Source organism: Leptosomus discolor, chromosome 7, assembly GCF_034619465.1.
Source record: "Leptosomus discolor isolate bLepDis1 chromosome 7, bLepDis1.hap2, whole genome shotgun sequence".
Classification (NCBI taxonomy): domain Eukaryota; kingdom Metazoa; phylum Chordata; class Aves; order Leptosomiformes; family Leptosomidae; genus Leptosomus; species Leptosomus discolor.
In genome coordinates this window covers 56,342,726-56,350,871 of record NC_141397.1, presented here as the reverse complement: position 1 = coordinate 56,350,871, position 8,146 = coordinate 56,342,726, and positions in this window count along the sequence as shown.

Genomic DNA, 8,146 nt, shown 5'->3' with positions numbered 1-8,146 from the left:
CAGCTCAAACCTCTGCCGTGTAGGTGGAAGAGGCTCAGATCGTTGTGGGACCAGCAATCCTGCCCTCTCCTGAGAGGAAGGCGGGCACCAGCTCCTTCAGGCTTCACAGGTTTGCTGGTCACCCATGTGCGGGCCTTGCTGAACCTCCCCGCGGGGCGACAGCTCGGTGTCCGTGTCTGAGGGGACGGGGCGCGGGGAGCTGGGCCTGTGGTCAGGCCCCATCTGGCCGGTGGTATTATCCACGCCGAGCTGGATCTCCTAACGCAGCAGGAGAAGGGGGGTGAATCCCCAAGGTCACCTCGCTTCCCTCAGTCACACTGATTACTGAGCCTAGGTTAACAATAACGTTCAGGTAAACTGTGATACTGGTAAACTACAATAAAGCATTTCCAAAGTAGTATTTCACATGACCATGATTTTATTACTAGCTATATAGAGAAATTAAAAAACCACCAAACCATAGCAGCCAAAATAAGTATTTCTAGTAGCTGTTTACAAATAGCAGAGCAACTATGCTTTTTCACAAAAGGAATACACAAGCTATCAGTTGTAACGGTGGTAGTATTTAACATGTTTTACCTGTTCTCCATACTCCGAAGCATTAACGCATTTTCTTACCTAAAGATCATTCTTGGTATGCAGGTAATCCTGCTTCTGCTGTTGCTTTTTTTAATTTGACATGGTGACCTCTCACACCAGTTGTTGAATAGGTTAAACGGACCCCAGATCACCTTGGGGAAATAGTATAGTTCCTTGAACCTGACTGCAAGAGGTGGTGGGCCCAGCACTTGCTCTAAAGACGAGGTTTAAAAAACTAAATTAAGTGAAGCTTCCAATTTCCATAACTCATTTACTTCATTCTTCTTCAACACAATATGCTGACAGTGTAGATCCTACTTTTGCCTTTTGAAATCCAGATTTTAAAAGATTTCAGCGTTTAATCTGTCTCCAAACACAAGATGGCAGCATTTTATGTAGTTTACCATTGAACATTGGGAAGAGCTACAGATACTTCACGGTACATAAATCAGAGCTGGTGGAGGAGTTTACGCTTGAACAGTAAAACTAATGGAAGTTGCAAACTCATTTATATTGCAAATCTGCTCTTGATGAAGGCGTCCTGCAAGCATGAATTTTAGGGCTTGCAAAGGCAAGTGGGATCACCAGATTGTATATGCACATGTTTGAGAGTGCAGCGTAATAAAACTGAAATGCAGAAAATAATTTTCTCACTGGCACCAGTAAAATGCTTAATGCGCATGGCACTGTGATGAACCTAGTGATGTACTGAATAGGTTGGACTGGCAACATTTTAAATTTTAATGTGGAAGCTTGGCATATTTTGAAAGCTGCGTATTTTGAAAGCTGCCTTAGATTCCTAATTTGAGTACTTTTCTCATTATTATTTTCTCCATGAGCAGGCTGTGAACATCATAATTTATTTGAAATATGAATTCCTTTTTCTTGAGGAGATGAAAAAAGTGTTGTTCCGTGGCAAAATGAATGACCTTAAACATTAGCTGGACTCATGAATCATATTCTTCTGGGGTTAGGAAAGCCCCGGCAAAACTGAGGTTCAAAACCAAGATCTGTGATTCTAATCTGCACAGATTTTCTGACTCAGATTGAACACTCTCCTTTTTCCCAACAGCTATTTATTTTGTTTCTGCATGTGGGAAATGCAACCTACTCCTTGTTAAATTTTTGAAGAAAGAGCCAATTAAAGAAACCGAGCCAATTAAATGATAGCTTAGTACAATACTTGGGATCTACCAATTTCATAGGCAATAGGACTTGCAGAAAACAGGAAATGCAGGTTTTGTGACATTTTGTGGCTAGCTAGGAAAGTCCAGATGCTGATGAAAGCCCACGAGTGTGAGTGTTGCTATGACTGATAAAATGAGATGTGCATACCCCTGCATTATTAGCACGTAGGGGCCACAGGCATGGACATAAGAAAGAAAGTGTGGTCTTGTCACCTTACTAGTGAGGGTTAACTTCATAGACATCTTTCTCCCCTTGCCCTTGTTATTTTCCTCAAATTGACACTTTAAAAAATACTTTTTTTTCTTCTAGACACTCTTATGCAAAAATGATTCTCCAGTGGATTTGAAACCTTTGTGCTTCTGGGACAGTCCATGGTGTGTCTTACACATGGAGGGGGTTTTGCCTTAAAAGGAAAAATGACCGACTGTTCCTCCATCTGCCCTTAAACCTTGTCAAGAAAGAATGTGAGACATCCAGCAGCCTTCGAGAGCCCACTTCAAACCCTCACCCCGAGGCAATGAACATGCAGAAGGCCCCATCTAAATCCTAGTTCATCCACTGAAATGCATTTCCCAAGCATGTACTTACCAGACCTAAAACTAGCGTGAAGAAGCCGTGAACATTGTCCACTAAATAGGTGTATCACTTAAGCGAACCTGGCACCAAATTTAATACTGTACCAGGCCAAGCAAGTGCAAAGGAGCAGAGCAAACTGACCATGCTCTCCTGGCAGCCCTGCTTTCCTTCTGACACGCAAACCGAGGGGCTTGTGATATATTTACCTTGTGACCTGTAGCCATTAAGTTAGCCATCATGCAGAGCTGTGCACTGACACTAGAAACGGTAATAGCAAATGAAGAATAATTCTGGTATTTTGTCACTGAGGGAAGTTACTTTCTTTCTGCTGCCCTCACTGGCACTTCTCCAACTGCCGAGTTCCTGAATCAGCTGCTGACAGCAGAGCGATAGGTTTTTCTTGCCCATCTTAACCACGTCTTCTGCTTTCCTGCAAGCCATCTAACAACCTTTGCTTCCTTAGCCATGAAGAGCATGACATGTTAGATTCATTCCGCCATGATATTGCTCACCACAGAGAAGGTAGTCTCTTGTTCCCCCATCTGTCTGCCCACCCCTCCCTTTCCTAGCCAGCCCCGCTCTATCATGGAGCCTCCCAACAACGGCCCTGGAGGCTCACCAGGAGCCTGCACCCAAAACAGGGTCTGGCTGCGGTTATTAACCAAACATCGATCTAGACAGATTTAGTTTCAAGTTTCTCTGACAAACCTGCAAAGATGAAGCTGAAGAACTTCTGTGTGCCCCCTTTTATTGAGAAGTTTACCTCATGCAGTTGTCCTGTAGTTGTGATATTTTAAGCTGGCTGTTGATGTGACTAACGGCAAAAGCACAGCAAAGTCACATAGAATCATAGACGGGTTTGGGTTGGAAAGGCTGTTTAAAGATCATCTAGTCCAGCCCCCATCCTTCGGGAAATTCCTTTGACCAGCATAGAAACTGTTGAATTATGTAATTTATCTGTGGTATTTTCCAAGTTATTTATTTCCTCTAGTTCCCATAACTGCACACTGAAAAGTTGCATTGTCCTCAGAAGACTCTTATCATAATTCATAGGATTATTATCTGTGAAAGCAGTTTAAACATGGAGTGACAAACATTCATCACATCTGCTGTGGGTATTTGTGGGACCGATAGGAAACCAAAAGAGATCTAGTCGTATAAAGAAACCTAGTGAATTCTGATACTCTGGAAGTTGTAAGGAGATTAACAGAAAACCACATAATATTTTCAATACCTTTTTTTTTTTTTGTAATTCTGCTGAAACAAAGATAGAAATACTGGATGAGCTCCCCAAGCCACAGAAGAAATAATTGTCGAAGTTATGGTTAGGGTATAGGCACATCTGTGTCTCTGGCTTGTGCCCAGAGCCCGTAGGACCCTGCCTGTTTGTTAGACTGTACGCGTACTTTAAACAGTTTAGGTGAAACAGCACACAAGAGAGAAAATAATGGTACAGCAAGGCACACTTATAATGACTAAATATAACCTTTATTATAGAAACACCAGTAATAGAAAAATAAACAGCATATCTTACTTCTCATAGCAAATTATTTTTAGCAACCATACATTATAGCAAGCTAGAAGTGATCAGCCAAACCATCTTCCTACTCCTGCTTATCTACACCTCCCTTCCTCTTCCAACCAGAATTAACCGCTGTTTTTTAATTTGGACTTTGTCCCTCAGAGAGCAAAAATGACTGAATGAAATTAAATCTTGCTTTATAAACTCCTCGGCGATTTGGCTAAACAAGACATCATCATGCTCATGGGATGCCGTTTTGTCTACCTTGGGTGTGCAAGAGACCATGGTCTGGGGTGAGAGCTGCATCAGAGCATCAGGGAGCTATAGGGATGTGCTCACCTCCTAATTTCTACCGGTGGCCCTGCAGTATCCTGACCAGCACATCCTTGCAAGCAAGTTAAGCCTATGCTTCCCCGATGGGATGCATCATGGCATCACGGTCAATATCTTCTGGTTCAGGGACAGGTTGATCTGAGTCCACAACTGGGAGGAAAAGTGAGCTGAGGCTGCTGAGACCAACACTGCTGCTCATTCTGGGACCCAGCTGCAACCTGGTCATCTCCCACAGCAGACTGTGCTCTTCTCTCGGCTCTCGGGGTACCTGCGCTTGTGCTGACTACGTGAAGGGTTTTGGCATGCAGATTTTCAGGGCAGGTTGGTTGGTAAACCCCAGTCGCAAGCAGTGAGCAGGAGCTGAACAAAGGTCCGACTATGGCAAAGAGCAGCCCTGGAAGGGAAAGGGCTGCCAGGCTTAGAAAATACTGTTCCCATTTACACCCATATCGACAGGAGGCAAAGAAACTGTGCACTGCTGCCCATGCTGTAACTGGTACGGCCCACCTAGTGTACAACTAGCGTATCAGAAGAGCCTCTTCTTTGTGTGGTGCTCTTTTAGGGACTTTTTGCTCAAAATGTTTCCTCAGACAGGATGTTTAAAAGAGAAACTCTGGCAACCAAGACCAATTACACCTATAGGCTTCCCACTGGGAGGAGAACCTCAAAGCAACTCCATTAGATAAAAAGTGCCAGCCAAATACCTACATAATTCTGTCAGAAAATAAATACAGGCATCAAATTTAAGCTGCACATGGCAACTCAGGGAGCACCTGGGCCATCTAATTCTAGTTCAGCATTAAATTCAGGGAGGCAACGCTCCCTGCTATGCTGGCGTGCTGGCATGGATCCCTGCTGCGGGCTGTTTGTGCATTTTGTGGTCAGGGAGGGAGGTGACAGCATGCAGGCTGTGCTGCGGATGGGAGGAAGGTTGCACCTAGGGGCTGGGATCTCCTGATGCAGCATGGAATTCTCCAATGGATCCTCTACTAACATAAAGCACTAACTCCACTGGATTGATTTTGTTGCATATTGGCAGCATTTCATGGGAGCTTCCCATTGTTTCAGCAGTTTATACCACGTGCACTTCACCTGTGCCATTTAGAGCAAGCCCAGGGTATTATTCATCTAGAAAGGGCAGTATGCAGCTTCAGAAAAATAGCAAACAAATAAGGGCAATAAAAAGCGTAAGAACAAATCAGGTAAACGTGAATCCAGACATTGTTCAATACCAACAGTTTCATTCACTGCAGAAAGAAAAAAGCGTGGGGAAAAAAATAGCCTTGCATCATCGGTAAAAGTGCCAGAGGGTGTCACAAGATTAAACACAGAATTATCAGTCATTAAGAAGAGTTTTCTCTCCTCACATTGATATCAAACATTAAAAACCTGAATATTAACATAAAGAGGTTTTTCAGTACAGAACATAACAAGAAAATGCTATATCCGTGTCAGAAGCAACAAACTATAAAGATCGTGCAAGCCAACAATCCAAAGCTAGGACTTAGTTCTGAATGGGAAAGATGTCTGTGATCACTGATCAGAACGGCTTAGGGTCAGACCATGTGCGGTGCCGAGCTTTTTAGGCAGCGTTTGGGGTTAACACGTGCACACGTAACGCTCAGGGACAGTAACATCACGGCTGCATACATAGGCTCTCCTTCGAATGTAAGCTCTTCCATATATTTACTTTTTCCGCTGGACATCTCATCAATTCTCTTATTTTAAGAAAAGTGAATGCTGTAATCAAATATAACAATCTGCTTTCTAAACAACAGGTTAATAGTACTAACTAACCCAGAGAACTAGAGGGACTTTATTAAGCCAAGGGCCTGAACAATGCCACTGAGTTCAGTGGGCTGATTGTCCACTAACGGGGGTGGAGGGGAAGGAAGGGGGGTGAAAATAAGCTGGATAAAGGTGACTAAGCAGTAGGAACAGTGCTGGAGCCTTTTACAGAACAGTAATTGAAATACACAAATTTCAATTTGAGTATTGAACTGAACACACTGTATCTGTGTTAAAGGTCGGGAAGTTTGGTGCTCTGTTTCTTGTGCTGCTTCACCTTATGATCATATTCAGCTGCTTCCCTTGCTCGCAGCTGGTTCTGACTTCTGGCTTATGTTTCTTCAACTGCCAAAGTGCTTCAAAATTGTCTTTGTCTTTCTCGTGTATTGGCTCGTTCAGACTCAAAGCGAACATTTCTGGGGACTGTTAATTACTTCCACAGCTACACATTATGTTGATTATAGAACAGTAAGACCATGTTTCCTGCTTGACACAGACCAGCATCTTCTAGTAATTCATGGGGTGGAAGGATTTCTTTCCTTTCCTGATTTAAATAAGTAAACTCTCAATGGTTAAGTACTAGTAAAATATAAAAAATATTTTTAAAAAACTTAAGGGAAATTAAACTCCCAAGATATTATCATCAGTTTTACCCAGTGAAAATCCAGTGAGGTTCCATCACCATTAATAATTGCTCAGGATTTGGGCCATTATTAATGGAAATTAAATTGTCTCTCAGCACTTCTGTTTTGTTTAGATCCAGATTAAACTAACGACAAGGAATTTTTGCAGATGATTTTGGTCTTTCTTTTGTTGAATGGGTGCCATTCCACAGTCCTTTTCCAGGCAAAACCCTTATTGGTAGAATTTAAGCCATTACCCTACCTCCTAAGCAGGAAATGTGCTCTTATTTTAATATTATTTTCTCTTTCGTAAATGTTTTTATATGTAATTTCTTACAATTTTGATGTCATTTGCTGCAGATTTGTATGTGGTGTGTGCACATGTGTACGTGTGTATGTGCACATTTGTGCATATGTTTAGCTTTGTAAATCTTTTGGACAAGGAGGTTTTCCTTCTTACAACAAAGAACATTAGCTGAACTTAATCTCAAAAGCAATTACTACTTTCATGCCTTCATCATTGGTTTTGCAGGAAACAGAGCGCAGAAATTTACAATTAGTGTGCTTTAAAGCAACTCCAAATTATTTCCATATGAAAATCCAGCTGCTCAGCACACTGGATAGCATTCACTTTTGGGCAGAGAGTTTGTCCAAGGCCTGTGCAAGCTTTTATTTCCCACAGAAGCCTTGAACATCCAGTGTCAGTGGATTTCCATTTGCTTATGGACCTTGTGCAGGTCTGCCACACTTGTGGCCACTTCATCCCTGGCATGTTCAGTGAGCGTGGTATCTTCCTGGGTTGAGATCACAGTGCTGCCACCTCAGTAGAGGGACAGGTACTGAGTTCAGTGGTGGTCACTGTAACACGTCCATGTCTGAATAGGAAGTGGGTGAATCATGAGCTCTCACACCACCACAAAATATTAAGATTTTTGAATTTATCAAGCAAAATCACCCCAGTCCCCAGCTATTGCACTGGCATCCTTAGCACCGGCCCATGTGTCACACTGCTTTCAGACCCTGACGTTAGCTTTCTCCACGTTGTGTGGCACACGTGGGGCAAAGGGATGCTGTGCCTTGAGCACCGGTTGACAAGTGGGGTGGCTCAGCCTGGTCTGGCAGACGGATGGAGTTACCACCTCCAAACGCCTGCCCAGTTCTGCTGCACAGACATCTCAGCTGCCTGTGAATCAGCTCCTGAGTTGTGCAGGTTGCACATAACGCTTCAGGATAAACTTACCAGCGTCAGATTGCTGTATGCGCCGTGCTTTATGAGGCTGCAGTTCAAGAATTGTTGGCAAGAAGCTCAGACATCTTTGCAGCAGGGCTGAGACAAGCAACGACAAGTGATGATTTTGGCACATGCTGGTCAGGCAGACCCTGTATGACCTCAGCTGGGTAATCTTCTCTTATTTGCATACACAGTCACTGGAAACCAGAAAATTTTCTAAAAATACTGTCTCCAAAGTAAGAGTCACATATTACCATCGTGTCCTTGCAAAGGGCTTAGTAGGAAAAAACCAAGAACCTATTACAG